At 32.2% G+C, this 16,063-nt stretch overlaps 1 protein-coding gene across 3 annotated transcripts in view; it reads left to right on the top strand.

Moving 5' to 3' along the window:
- The first annotated feature begins 280 nt into the window (after positions 1-280).
- The window catches only part of LOC124371204 (NFX1-type zinc finger-containing protein 1-like), a 45,700-nt gene continuing 29,917 nt past the window's right edge, over positions 281-16,063 (top strand). Inside the window, exon 1 of one of the 3 annotated variants that reach the window (XR_006923230.1) lies at positions 281-470. The gene's annotated coding sequence lies outside the window, so the exon portion shown is untranslated. Of the gene's footprint in view, positions 545-16,063 lie in introns of all 3 variants that reach the window. The other 2 variants (XM_046829533.1, XR_006923231.1) reach the window with 2 other exon arrangements.

Here is a 16,063-nt window from a genome sequence, read left to right on the forward strand (position 1 = left end):
AAATAAATTTAATTGCGCTGCATCCTGCAGCATCCAGCTTTGAAAATGTAATATATATATATATATTACATTTATACATATTACATACATATACATATTACACCACCAGGCTCTATTAAATTCAGAGGAGTACAGAGCGAGAACGCGCGGACTGCTTATTCCACTATTCTAATACGCGGGCTATCTCTAGTTGCAGGAGGGGCCCCTCCATCCCCACTTTTTCTCTCCGCCTGTCACGAATCACCCCCATTGAACACAAACGGGAGGAGCTCGTGACAGACTACCCGGCAACCTGGTGTGGGAGCTTGGAACTGACCGGATGCGGATAATCACTCTGGTTTAAAACCGTCCCATACATAGATAAGGGCTTTACTTTACATTTCACGCTCTACTGTCTAGTGAAAGTTTTTTTTTAAGTTTTCGACGACACATCACACAACATTAGAGGATCACTCCACTGCAAACTGCAGGTAACCTTTCTGCTTGTTTACTTTAGTGTTGACGTTGACAGGCGATATTAGTTAAATACGATTCTTAGATTAAGGTAAATACATAACTCTGAACTTTCCAACAGTAGGACCTTACATTATTCACTAATTTAATCTTTAAATCAATGTGTAACTACACTAGATACAACTATGTGTATTAACTAGTACTAATAGCCTGAATATATTGCATATTCATGTTTAGTAGGTCTAACGTTTATTTTTGGTTTGATTGTTTTCTTCAATGTCACACACAGGAGATAACAAAATTATGTTAGTGGAAATGGGATTGAAAATTGTTTAAAGGTTCCTTAAGATATCCCCTGATAGGTCTAGTTAGGTTGCAGTATGAGAGAAGGCCACCATGTATAGGCTTGTATTTCATTATAGTAGACCATGTAGTGAATGTGTACAGAAAGTTTTATCAAAATTGGGCTCGTATGTTTTTTTGACTGGCTATCCATAGATTGGTTTTTGTCAGCACTTGGCCTGTAAAGTTGATGTGGGCTCCGAAAATAGGCAAGGCCTAAGAATTAGGCTTGTATTTTAGTATAGTAGACCATGTAGTGAATGTGTATAGAAAGTTTTATCAAAATTGGCTTGTACGTTTTTAAGGCATGGGCCCTTTTATAGGGTTTCTCAAAACTTGCCTTTTAATTGAGTATAGTCTTGAAAATTGCCACTATAAAAAGGGATTATTATCATAAAAGTAGTGTTTTGTTCATTTAAAATTTGTATTTGTAGTATTTATCTTCACGTTATTAATTAAATATATATTTTGTATGGTTTGAGTTGATGAACTAGGTTAGGATTCATTTAGGAACTAGTTCCCGGTACTCGTTCTTTTTATGGATGGAATCTATGGCCAGTTTCACGTCGGCTTCCGGGTACTCGTTATTTTTATGGATGGAATCTATGGCCAGTTTCACGTCGGCTTCCCGGTACTCGTTCTTTTTATGGATGGATGGAATCTATGGCCAGTTTCACACTCGGTTTGATAACATAATCAGCTAACAAAATTATCAATATTTAGAAACACCTAAATTATCAAATACAAACTCATTTTTATTATACTTAATTAAAATTTTATTTAAAGCTAGCTGTTTTTAATGTATTAAAACAAAATTGTTTGAAATTAATTCAATGTGTAACACTCAATTAATTTCAATGAAATTGCTGAAAATATTTTAATTGTTTTTAGTATATATTGCAATTTGAGTTGTGTGTGTGTGTGTGCGCGCGCGTGTGTGTGTGTGTTGTGTGCGCGTGTGTGTGCATGCGCAGGGTGTTTTACTAAAGGTGTTTCAATATTGTAGTATTTTGTTCTAGACAAGAAAATGAGAAAAAAACTTCATATGGATGTATGTCCTAAAACCTTTAGTTTTCCATCTATCTGTCTCCAAGTGATTTTTACCAAAAAAGTATATCTCTTATACCAGTAAAGATAAATTTATGCAACTTTGCAGTTGTTGTGTTGACCTTTTGTATACCCATTTGAGAAAAAAAATATGAACAAATTATCTTAACCCGTTTCAAAATGGCAGCCGATCATAAATTTTGATGTTAAATACCGCAAAATCGATACCCTGTATGAAAATTTTACAAGAATAATAAAATGTTGTAAAATTTATTGTAAATCTCTAACAGTGGTTGTTTCATTAAAATCAAATAAAAAACAACTGATTACAGTAGTACTACCAAACATAATACCAGGTTTTACAACATTACACAACAGGAAGTATAGTATTCTAAACTATTTTAATCTGAACAGCTGATTTAAAGTAAATGAGCTGATTAATGTGAACAGCTGTTTATTTAAGCTATTAAAAGTTGTTTATGTTTCTGGCATTGTTTGCATTTTACTCATAACTAACTTAACCTATTTCTTCTGTAATGTAAAAGTTGTTTTGTGTCCATTCCAATTACTTTAGTATAAAGTATTGTTTGTTTTAATTAGTAAGTGTTTATGATTTAGTTTCTTTTCATTAGCAACAGGAATGGCAAATAATGATATTACCAATGATTTTACCAACTCAGAATTGGGAGACATGCATCTAATGTATGGCCTTGCTAATTGTAGTGGTACTGCAGCGAGAATACTGTATCAGGAACGTTTCCCAAATTGCGTGTTACCTTGTAATGAAACTTTTTCAACAATTCATCGACAACTTGCAGAGACAGGAAGCTTTTCACACCAAAAACCAGGTAACTCAGGCCGACAGGTTTCAGTAAGAACTCCTGAATTGGAAGAATCCATATTGGATGTCATATCAGACCACCCCAAACAAAAGTACTAGAGAAATTGGTTTGCAGTTCAATGTTAGCAATGAAACAGTCTGGACTATACTACGTGAGCAACAACTTCATCCTTACCACGTACAACGAGTTCACGCACTGTTTACTCGTGATTACCAACCTCGAATCCAGCTTTGTTAGTGGTTTACACAAAAAAATGTGGTTAAAAAAAAATCAATTGGATAGTTATTGGGCATCATCTTTATTTGTTACACAGTCAATAGATTTGAAAAGAATGCAGTGTACCAATGATCTCATTCTGGATTATGTAGTTTAAGTTATCTACATCTTTATTCTTAGCTGCCAAAATTGCTCTCTCACTCAACCATTCATTATTTTTGAGGTTAGTAATGATGTTTGGGAATACTTTATTGATGAGTTTGTCTTTCGATGAGACAAAGTTATAGAAATTCGGAGGAAATGAAATCCATCCGCTCGATTCGTCAACAGGTACACGACCATTACCGATAGTCAGCAATCGCTCAGAGAAATCTTCAGCAGATGTATCGTTCAGCAATGCAACTCTCATGTTTTTTGTCAGCTGAAGTTTCTTAACATAGCGCCATAGATTCGATGATTTGAGGCAAGGGTTTATTTCGTCAGCAGCAGTCGATCTGGGAATTACTGGCAATGTTTGGCAAAAAACGCCAGACAGTAAAATCATTGCGCCTCAAAACATCTTGAGTCATTAAGTAGATCTTGCAATGTTCGGTTAAGTGTTTCCATTGCACGTTTATGTGCCATTGTGTATTCATCCCAGATTATGATCTTCGATTCTGATAAAACTTTGGCCATAGCGGAGCGCTTTGTAATGTTGCATGTTGGTTCTTCAATAAATTGAAGATTTAACGGCAAATTTTAATGCAGAATGTGCCATACGACATCCTTCTAGCAATGTGGCTGCTATTCCAGAAGAAGCCACTGCAACCGCAATGTTGGTACTTGCACGAACAGTGGCTAAAACTACTGACTTGAGGAATGTCTTACCAGTTTCCACCAGGGGCATCCAGGAAATATAAACCACCGTTTCCATCATCAATTGCCTTCATTAATGTATTATAAACTTCCTTTTGTTGGGGATTCATCAGGGGTACATTCGTTTGAACTACTAAATCTAATTCCTGGTGATTATATTCACGTTCCCGTTCCCGATTAAATGCGTCACTCATTTCACGATTTGGCGCTGGTATTCTAACCTGACTAATAAACTACCGCACATGAGATAACAAATGTCTTCAATCAAGAGCAAGGCCCCGATTATGTATCTCATCATTCATTTCAAGATCGGAATGTCTTGAACTGACACAAATTTGGTGTAAAAATATCTTCTGCCAAATTATCCTTGTATTTGTGCCACAGGTTAGATGGGTTCGATGGAAAGCATGTCAAAATGATGATATCAAATAATGTACGTATTTGACTTGGAGATGCAGAGATAATTGCTTTGAATTGTAAACAATTAAAATTTGAATTGTATTATCTGGATTGTAAAGTCTATGATTAACAGTGATTGCAGAAACAGTTGAAACAAAATTTGCTATTTCTCTTAAGCTTATTCTATGCTTTCAAACTATAAATGTAAAGACATTTAAAATGGTAATTAAATGATATAAACATATATTTCTTTTGTCGCATTATATATTTTACAAAGAACAGCTGATTTAATTTGAACGGGATCTTTCACTTAATAACATATGTTTGCTGCAATGCATTTCTTATGGGTATTTCCGTAACTTTTAGAGACCAGTGGCGCGAAATACTGTGAACTTTTATGATATTTTAATACTTATTATCCTATTCCGATGAAGACAATTCCAAACACATAAACATCTTCAAAAACCGGTCAAACCGTTCTCGAGTTTATAAATAGTGTAACTAACACGACTTTCTTTTATATAAAATATAGATATGTAAATGCATAACTTAGAATATATGTTTTTTCAAAAACACTAAAAATCTCAAAAGTGTAGATTTTTTTCTCTTGTAATTCATTAAGATTTTTGTAGTAATTTATTTTGATTGATTATTTAATAAGTTTATCAATTTCACTAGAAACACCCTGTCAAACTGATTTGAAGGCTCAGCCATGGCCATAACCACTATAAAACAACTCCCGTATGAATGCTGAATGTTTACTATCAGCACACCAGCGTCATGTTTGTTGTGCATCAACACAAAGCAGAAGACAATCAGCCATGCGAAGCATTATCTGTTGGCCAAACATTGCAATATAAAGCAAGGTTGTATAAAGCAATAATATTACGCATCACAAGTTACAAAATTCAACCTAAGACCAATGGAAAATATTACATTAAAAGTTAGATGTAACTAGATTGATGTAATATATCAGTATAATATGTTTACTTTAACAGCTTTAAATATTTTTCCACACATATTTTAAGACTTTTCTCATTGGTTTGATCAACATTTTAAAACATTTTGATGAAAAATGAGCTAAAAAATAACATGTAGGTGGCACTGTACTCGTTATGAAACGATTCCGTGATAAACATTTAAGCTTAGACTAGCTGTCACGGCACCGTTCCGTGGTACAAGGCCAATGGGTTAATGCAGTTCTACGTGTAAGATAAACCTTACTCTGTTTTTGGAAATAACTAAAAATGAAAAACTCCCCCGAATTTTTCATCTATTATGAATTTACAATGTTCATTATTGTTTAAAGCTAGAAGGCCCCAGTCAGAATCTCCGAGAGTGGCAGACTGACTTTTGCCTTCTTCTTCTTCTATGGGGCGGCCTACTACCATGCACTTCAGCCTCAAGGGCCTTTTGCGCACCCCGGGAGCACACCGTTAGTCCTACCAGTCTATGATTTCAAGCACTTCCACAAACCGCCAAAAACAACTTATCAGGTCCTCCTGGGGAAATTCACCTCCCTTGTCCAAACTATCAAAGATGGCATACCGCTCCCCTTGTTATTGAAGGACAATCAAAGAGCAAGTGTTCGGCAGTTTCATCCAGGCCCATCACACAGTCTACAGAGCGGATCCTCCTGAAGGGATGCTGACTCTGTGAAGATGCTTCCTCAGGTGACCATGTTCCTGTGATCAGGCCTATAACCCGAGAAGACATCGATCTATTTAGTGGGAGAAGGTCAGACACCACTCTGGAGGAAGGCGACTGTATTACCATTCTGCTCATTCTCATGCTTCTCTCATGTTCAGTGAGATCCCATTTAGTCCAGGGATTCACTAAATTACACATAATAGGCTACGCTGAAGCCATAGAGTGATATATAACTGTAATAATTTTTCATCTGATCGACTTATTCCACAAATTATGAATCTGGCACAAAATTCCTGTTTTTAAAATGTCAAAACCGATTACTTTAAAAAAGAGTAATAAATGTTTAATCATTTCCAAGATATAAAAAAGTTTGGAAACTCATTTGTTTCTTTAGAAACACATTTTTGTATTGCACATAATAGTTTTTTATTATGTTGATTGTAATAGAAATAGTCCTTCTGGCTCTATTTCTTAGAAAGAAGTGACTTAGGTACTTTTGGTGACATCTGAAATATTAATTTATGCGAGCATTGGATTTACCGATACCAAACAAATGTTAATAAATAATAAAACGTTAATATTATAATCATATTAGAACAGTTTTTGATTTTACTCTAAGTTTATAAATAACAGAGATGTGAACATTTAAAAGTTTAAAAGACCATCATAGTAAAGAGAGATGGTGTACCAAACAGTTCAGTAAACTTAGTCGACATTTCAAGGATCAAGTTTTTGTACCAAGATTAAACTTGTTTCAGCATATCTATGTGATAGAAAAGTTCTTATAGGATTACATTTAATCAATATCTTGAAAACCATTTGAGATGTAGTCCCGGGTACCAACAAAATTGATTTCCACAAATTTTTAGTAAATCTTATAAGCATTTCTGAACATGTTTTTTCTCTAGGTTCATATTATAACTTAATTGTGAATTTAAAAAGTTGTATACAGCCACCAATTGTAAAAAGTGACGAATCAAGCTGGCCAAAGATCTTCTGCGAGATATTTATAGGATATATTTTGTGGTTTAAACTTTTTCGGGGTTTTTAGTGACAATTATCGTATCTACAAGTTGCGCTATATAAGTATATTTAAATCATTTAGGACAGGGATGGTTTCGGTTTTTGGGGATCATGTTCGGTAGTTAAGTTATGCAGAAATTTTTCCAATTACTACAATAAGACTGGTTGTATATAAAATCTACCTAAAAACTTCAAAATTACAAAAAAGTTTACTTTTAATTCAAATTAACTGTATAAAATCTTAAATAATGTTTATTGTTGATAAATAACTTATTTTTATGTAGAAAAACAAAAAGGAGAACAAGTTCATATAATAGTTTAAAATTATTACTAATTGTAAAACCTAAATAAAATTACAATGAAAGTACTATTGTGTTTTTAGCTCAAAAAGAGCTGAAGCAGTAGTAAATTTAACAGATATTTAAAATAACTATATTTTTATTTCATGATATACATTTTGTAGCAAAATTTGTACGATTACTGTGGTAGTTAAACGCTTTTACAGACCTTAAGCTTTTGTTTGGTATAAACGTAATTTCTAAAAATTAATTGTTTTATATAATATATAGAAATAAATAGACTCAGCTGTTTTTCTACTGCTGGAACTTTTGTTTGCTTGTAGTTTTCAAATAAGACATAGGCTAATTTCCAAATTCTGTTACATGAAAATTATAACTTTTATATAAAACACATGATTGACCATAGTTGCTCTAAAAATGGAACTTTTCTTCGACTGGTGCTACCCATACGGAATTTTTCCGTTTATGAATTTCATTGGTGCAAGCGTTTAAACTGTCAACTGAATTTTACAAATTATTGTAGTTTTTTCTTTAACTTTCCATTGATAAATGTTGTGTTAGGGTGCAACATTAAACCATGAATTAAAGTAAAATAGTACAGAATATAATCCAAAACTACCTCAGAAATAAGGAAAACCTTGGAAATCTGATATTTGTCACTTCTAAAGTTAACCAATGAAATTATCTTTCAGGTACATTACATGATCAATGCTTACACTATTATTCTTATCAATACTGACAATAACTTAAATAATATTGGCAATCAAACAAATTCTCCATAATTGTAAACATACTGTTGGCTGTTATTCCCTTTACTGATTATCAGATTTATAGAGAATTGAAATAGAAACTGTCAGGTCTACATCTAGCTTTGAAGCAAGTTAGCTTATCATTCTTCATGATATTAAATAAAATGACTGAGTTTAATTTACTGTAGGGTTTGCTGTTTTTGTAGGGTTCTAATACGGCAGTAAAGCAGGATGTCTTAACATGTTTGCTACTGAGTATAAACTTTTTCTCACTGTCCAATCCTGTTAGACTTGATTTCTACCAGACACTAAAGATGGTGACACATACTTTCGAATAGACCAACCTAAAAACATTTGTTTCATCAATCAGACAATGATTAGATACGTAAATCAGTAAAGAAAAACATAATTTTCCTTCATAAATTATACTTTAATTTACCCAGGAAACAGGATTTTTCTGGACATTTATCCATCGTTCAATGAAACTAAACGTCTTACGATGACAAATGTCTGGAAAAATCCTGTTTCCTTCACAATCCTTCAATTGTCATAAACTAAACTTCAAACTAAACTTCAGTTATGTTAATTAATTATAAGTGTTTACCAGTCTATTGCGTACCTTGCAATGTATATAACTTAAAACATGTTAATATTCTCATAGACCAATGTAAGCTATAGTTGATGTAGAGAATATGTTTTCTATTGTGGTGTATTTTTATCAATTCAATAAAACACGACAATATATTACAAATTTCAACCACAATTTCAATCCATTACAATATATAACATACATCACTATTCGGCCATCTTGTTGAATGCCGTTTGTAGGAAATTTAGTTACAAGATAAGGATTATATAAAAACAGTAAAAATTATCCCACTCAGGAAACGTGTGGCCAGCCCCAATTTTCAAACATTCCTGTTGATTCCGAACAACTAAATTTTAAGTTGATAACATAGATCAAAAGGTTGTAAGAGACAATAAAACAACATTGTTTTTACGTCAATAGTAGCTGACATTGGTTCAGTGCATTCAGTCCATGGGTAACCTACAGTTGTCAGTCTATGGGGAGAATAATTTGAAGTGACAACTGTATTTTTTTGGCACCGGGCTGTTGTAACGGTGTTTTCTTACGTGTTGATAGGGAACGTGTTAATCCTGGATCCTGGCCGTTGAAAAACTTTTAGTTGCGGAACACTCATCACATAGTCACTTATAAATAAATATGTTTAATGAGATTCTTTCGACTCAAATCAGCATTATTTTGTTTTTTTGTATAAAGTAAAAACTCTAAAAAGTAATTTTCAAAACATACAAAAGGTTATATGTTGGAACAATCTAAATATACAAAGTGAATGTAAAATAGACTTTTGTAGGAAAAGGATACAATGTTTCATCAAACGAAAGAAAGAAAGAAAGAAATTTTATTTCTCAAACAACACCTTACATACATACAGAATCAATGTATGTTTACATACATATTTTCTACCATCAATGCTATAGAAAATATAGTATCCTATGTATTTCAAGGATTTTAATAAAAAAATTATACTCATGCAACCTTGTTGGACCTAAGTAAAGCGTTTGACATTGTGTCTCATGATATTCTTATGACAAAACTTGAATTTTACGGTATTGTGCAAAATGAGCTAAATCTATTAAGGTCGTACTTGAGGGATGGATATCAAATGGTTTAAAACTGGTGAACAACAATCAAGCCTGCAAAAAGTATTAAACGAGGTTCCCCAGGGCTCAGTACTTGGGCCATTTCTTTTTATTATTTTTACTAATGACCTCCCAAGTTTCTTATCCAGAAATTGTGCTTTATATGCTGATGACACAACATTGTTAAATGCAGGAAAAGATCTTAATATATTACTCGAAGACAGTGAAACCACATTTAAAAAGTCTTGCATATGGCTCGAAAATAATAAATTATTACTTAATAAAAATAAGACTGAAAGAATTGTTTTTGGGCTTAAAAACACTGAAAATAGATCTGTTAAACTCCTAGGAATAAATCTAGACTGCAAGCTTAGTTGGAATGAACATACAAATAAATTGTGTAAAAAATTGGCTAAAGTTCTTTTCTTATTAAGGAAACTAAAAACATGTACCAGTAGGGAACTTATTTTAAATGCTTACTACTCTTTTTTTCACTGTCACCTATTATACGGTACAACTCTTTGGGGAAACTCCTCTGGGGCTCAACAGGTTTTTATATGGCAAAAGAAGGCGATTAGATGTATAGTGGGAATTGGGGACACTGAATCATGTAGACCGCATTTTATTGATCTGAGTATTCTAACGTTACCCTGTGTGTTCATGTTTCAATCAATTATGTATGTTAAAGACCATTATGCAGAATTTAATTTACGAAGCAGTAAACATGTATATAACACCAGAAATAAAAACCTTATCGATGAAGAATTTGTACGTCTAAGTAAGACGAAAAGTAATTACATACATATTGGCATAAAGCTTTTTAACAAATTACCTCTAAATGTAAAGTCTTTGTCTGTAAATAGTTTTAAATTAGTTCTTAAGGTTTTTAAAAAAAGCTTTTTATAGTTTAGACGAATTCTACAATGTTTCATTAGATGACATAATATTTTAGGTGTAATATTTATATATCATAATTTATTCTCATATTTTGTAATTGTTTATTATTTGTTGTATTTATTGATTGTTAATTTTATTAATTGTTATGTTTGTTAATTGTTATATTTGTTCATTGTTATATATTGTTAATTGTTATATTTAGATTAAGACACATTGATAAACAACAAGCTATCTTACATCAAATTTTCGCTGAAGTCAAATGTCTGCTATTTTATTTGTATCATTGTGCTACCATTTAATTGACTAATGTGACAAAGCCTATTGTAACATATGTTATTTAACGGCAATAAATGAATTGAATGAATACATACATTTAATAAGTATATCGTGAGAAATATTTAATTCTCCAAGGCTTAGCCTGATTGGAGGCTTTACTGCAATTTTAAATATCACCGTTCATATGGCAACTAAATTATATAAACAAAAATAAAGTAATTATACTTAAATCTATAATACACAATCAAATATACAATAAATACTACTCTTCCAAACTACAGTAGAGTCCCGTTAATCCGACCTAATTGGGACCGAGCCCTATTCGGATTATGTGATTGTTCGGATTAGCCAGAATTACAGAAAAATACGGTTTTAAACTTGAGAATGGGTCTATTTTGTTATAGAATTATCAACATTGTTTATTAAAACATGTTTTCTGACTGTTGCATTGTATTTTCTTGACAGATAAAAGTGTTTGCGAATATTAAGCACATTTACCGTATTTATTGTGAGAGTTCTATTGGTAAGCAATGTGAGCGTACTGGATATTGTACGGGTCCACGCGTTCAATAGTTGTACGAAACTACGCGTCATCCAATAGACTCTCTTCAATGCGACAGAAGACAATAACTGAATTTATGTCTTTTAACAATTAATATTGTACTCAATAATAATATCAGTACTGTACGTCCAATTTTCGTTTGATTTCACTTCTTAATACAGTAATTTAACTCATACTTAACCTATAAGTTTCAATTTGATACTGTATTTAACTTCATTATTTATGTACTGTACCGTACACAATTTGTCTTAATAAAATACCTACTGTACAGTATGTCTATTTAATTAAAGTTTTCTTTGTTTATGTACGAAATGATGCATCCATTTTCATTTTTTATGTAATTAGTTCCTATAACTGTTCATTATCGTTATAAATAATTCCTCCTGGACCTGTTCGGATTAACCAACGTTCGGATTACACGTGTTCGGATTAGCGGGACTCCACTGTACTACAATTTATAATATGAACACTTACAAAATCATTAGACAAAACAACTTAAATACTTATTGAGAAATTATGATTTCATAACTATAATAATTATCATAAGGCATATACAGTAAGTAAACCAAAGTACAGTGGAGTAAAGTAGGAGGGAAAACTTAAAAAACAACTAATTACAAATATAAAAACAATAAATCTTCAATATTCTGAATTGTAAACAACCATAGTCTTAATTTTTTTAAGAAAAACATTTATATTACTTAAATCTTTTATGTTGTTTGGCAATTTGTTAAATAATGTAGGTGCTAAAAAAATTAAATGATTTTTTAAAATACGTGTTTGTTGGCTTCGGTACAAACACATTTTTATTACTACGCAGTCTGTTAATATACTCATAATTTTCCCTACAGTTTCTACTTCTTAAGAAAAAAATTTTGAGTACCTTATATACATAAATATACCTATCTTAAAGGAAGAACTTTTAAGGAACAAAAAATTGGGAAAGAATGTTCAAATCGATTACTTTTAGTTATTATTCTCATAAACTTTTTCTGTGCTGTAATTATAGGTTTTAAGTTTGAGACATATGTGCCTCCCCAACACACTATTCCGTATTCTAACCTACTATGAACTAATGAAAGATATAATGTTCTTAATAAACTATCACTACACATACTTCGAATATAATAGAAGAGTCTTGTTGTATTATTTATTTTTTGTTTGAGGTGTGTTATGTGATCTTTCCAATTTAACTTTTCATCTAATATAATTCCTAAATATTTCACGCTCCGTGCTTCCTTTAGTTCACAGCAACCATCGTTGCAAAAACCACCACTCATTATACAAGTAATGCATTTCAAAACAATTTTATTTTCCTGTTTATTATTCTTTTTAATAGAGAAATTGATAAATTGAGTTTTTTCAGGGCTCATGCCATATTGTTTTTACAAAAACCACCATTAAATCGAAAGCAAATCCCTGTTCATCTTAATAGCTACTTCGTTCCAAGACTCTTCGGAATAAGACAAAGGAGTATTATCAGCGAAAGAAGTGATACTAGCATTTAATTTAGCATTGCACAAGTCATTAATGTATATTAAAAATAACGTAGCCCCTAAAACCGACCCCTGCGGCACACCGTGTTTGATTTCCCCCATTCCACTTACTACTCCGTTAACTTTAACACATTGCATCCTCCTTAATTTCCTTAAAACGAATCTTAATCACTGTCGAATTTACTCCATCAAGACCTGGTGTAGTTCCATTTTTCAAATAGTTTACTGCTCTTTCTAGATCATTATCTAATACAGGAGATAGAAACATTGATCCTGACAACGGTTGGGTAGCAAAGCTGTCTTTACAATCCATCAGCTCAAGATCAACTGTTTTATGAGTTTTTTTGTTTATCTACTAATTTTTCAGAAATGTACAAGAAATGTGTATTAAATGCTTCAGCTACAGCTAAAGGTTTAACTATGCTTATATTGTCTTCTTTTAAATAAATCAAACCATTTACTTTGGTTTGTTGACCACTTACCTCTTTTAAAACCATCCAAGTTTTCTTAGAATTTCCCTTCAAATAACTATCTTTTTGATTCCTTATGTCTATCTTTGAACTTGTTTCTAAATGTTTTAAAATACGTTAATAATTCCATATTGTCGGAATTTTTTTAAATTGCTTTTAATAAACTGTTACGCTTTTTAATTAGTTTACACGTTTCATCTGTAATCCATGGCTTTAATTTAGGAAATTTACATTTTTTATGCACAACCTTCTCGGTTTTTCTTAACAAGTTACAAAATTTATCGTGGAACAAATCAAAAGCGTGAGATGCATTCTTTTCCTTAAAAACGAAATCCCAATTTACATTATTTAGCTTATCACTGAAATATTCGTGATTGATACCGATAGAGGGTACTGGCTCCGTGACCTTGATATTTCTAAGTGTGTCTTCCCCCTCCCGCACCAACAGTACAGCTGATAAACAATGGTCAGTCAGCCCGCCATCAATTACCAGTGCTTGTACTCCTATTTTGTTTCTGTTCCGAATTCTAACTAATACATGATCAATGCAAGTTTGTGATTTCTGTGTTATTCATGTTGGTTCATTAATCATGGACTGTAAGCCATCTAAAGCTAAGGTAAGCTTATAGTTATTTATTAGTTCCCTATCCTCCAAAAGATTCAAGTTCATATCCCCAGCAATCAATAGGTTGTCGCAGATTCTAAAATCATAAAATCTGGCAGATAAAAAACCGCAACATAAAAAAACTACATATGACACTTTCAATACTATGTATTTATTCACAGTACTTATTACTGAATAGTATACTTCACAACATAAAAACTATGATTCCCAAGATGCTGTTTCCCAAGATAACTCAATATTCTTTAAAATAGGGATAATCTCTAGTGTAGGAGCAGTTAAGAGCCAATCTACTCTGTATAAACAACCCTGTTGTTCATAATAGACGATATTTTTCCTAGGAAAGAAATTGGTTGTCAGCTTTCCTAATTTTGGTGGAGATAAAACTTTTAGAGTAACAAAAGATTTAGAAATAGATATAGATGATTTTTGACGTGACAACGTCTTAAATTAGGTTGCGGCTAGGAGTCACTCATGAAAAAGTGTAACGCCCGGTAACGTTACGATGCCCGTCCAGTGGGTCCGCCGCACGGGATAAAGCAGATAACTATGTTTATTCGTGAAAATGTGGAAGTGCTTAGATTCGTCATTTACAACAACTACAAACAATAAAGGTAAATAATTGTACACTGATATTTCATTATCGTAAACTATGATTGATTGATTAATTGTTAGATTGACACAAAAGTTGAGAAACTGAGTTTATAGGTTATGTCATACTATTGACAAATGTTGATAGTGTTAAGTAAATTATTAGTTTAAATCACTCTGCAATCAATCGTAATTCAGTCGATTGAGAAGAAACAGCGCGTATTGCTAGTCAAACATTTAAAATAACAAATTATAAACCTCTAACCTGCATAACAGTGCGACCAAACAAACGAACTAAACCGACCAATCACCACGCGCGGAGTTAGAATTTAACTGTGTTTAGCAAGAATTTCAAAATTCCAATTTTAGTAAATGTTTTATTCAACTTTACCATTTACAATAACAAATTTTAATTAATTTCAAATTATGTACAATGTTTTAGTAAACAAAATATATTTCTATAGTTTAAAATTTGTGCAATTCTTATTTTCATTCAATTCCTTGTTCCTATTGTGCAATTTAATAATATTCATATCAATAAATATTCTAACGAGAAAAAGACGTTGTCACGTTAAAATCTTCGCCCGTAAAACCGACTTTACAGGCAACCATAATTTTTTTTTGGATTTTATTTTTCTTTGCTCTTAATTAAGACAAAATAACCATCAGGTGCATTAAATAACAATAGTTGTAAAAGTTGCAATCCTTGAAATTCCAAGCTAACTGAAAACTATTATTTGACATATAGTAATTAAAAATGTGGTACTGTAGTTCCAAAATCTAATTATAGAAAGATAGATCTGTTGGTTGAAATTACGACCCAAGGCACTAACTACTGGGTGGGGCAGAGTAACTTGCTAATTTTAATTTGGCGCAGTGAAAGGACTGCTGTTCCAAATTAAAATAACGACTATCCGTCTCTAAATTTGTAGGTCTATCTGTCTCTCTACCTGTGCATCTTTCTGCCTCTCAGTCTGAATAAGAAACGTAGAGAGACAGATAGACCTACAAACTTGGAGATGGATGGTCGTACAGACATAGAATGAGATAAAACATATAGATAGAGAAATAGAAATTAGTCTTTTAAATGTATGTGTTTACATATACCTCATACTTAACACTGGGAACTATTATTATTATTATTATTATTCTTTATTGAACATATTCTTAGAGAACAGTACAATCGTCAGATTTTATTTTGTTACAGCAGGTTAGAAAGTTCTGTTTAAAAGTTCATTTATTGTGTAGAATGGATGGTCTTGAAGCCAGAGTTTTAGTTTGTGTCCAAACTGCAGTCGGTCTCTCCTCTTCAGTTCTAGTGGGAGGGTGTTCCACAGCTTTGCTCCGACATACTTGGTTTCTTCTCCGTGGACGCTATTACATTTTCTACTATTATATGACTTAATTCAGAGTTAGCAATGCAAAAGCTTATTTTTTATGAACTTTTAACAGTTTTCTTGTTGTCTTTGTTAAAAAAAGAACCAAAATAGGATACTACGTTCTTTTGTTTAAATAGACGTGAACATTACTTGAGATATTTCTCCTAGTTGTTAGGGTGTCTTCTTTAAAGATGGCATTGTAAGCATAGAAAGCGTCATACTCTTATAGT

Source organism: Homalodisca vitripennis, unplaced genomic scaffold (assembly GCF_021130785.1).
Source record: "Homalodisca vitripennis isolate AUS2020 unplaced genomic scaffold, UT_GWSS_2.1 ScUCBcl_1110;HRSCAF=4327, whole genome shotgun sequence".
In the NCBI taxonomy this organism is placed as follows: Eukaryota; Metazoa; Arthropoda; class Insecta; order Hemiptera; family Cicadellidae; genus Homalodisca; species Homalodisca vitripennis.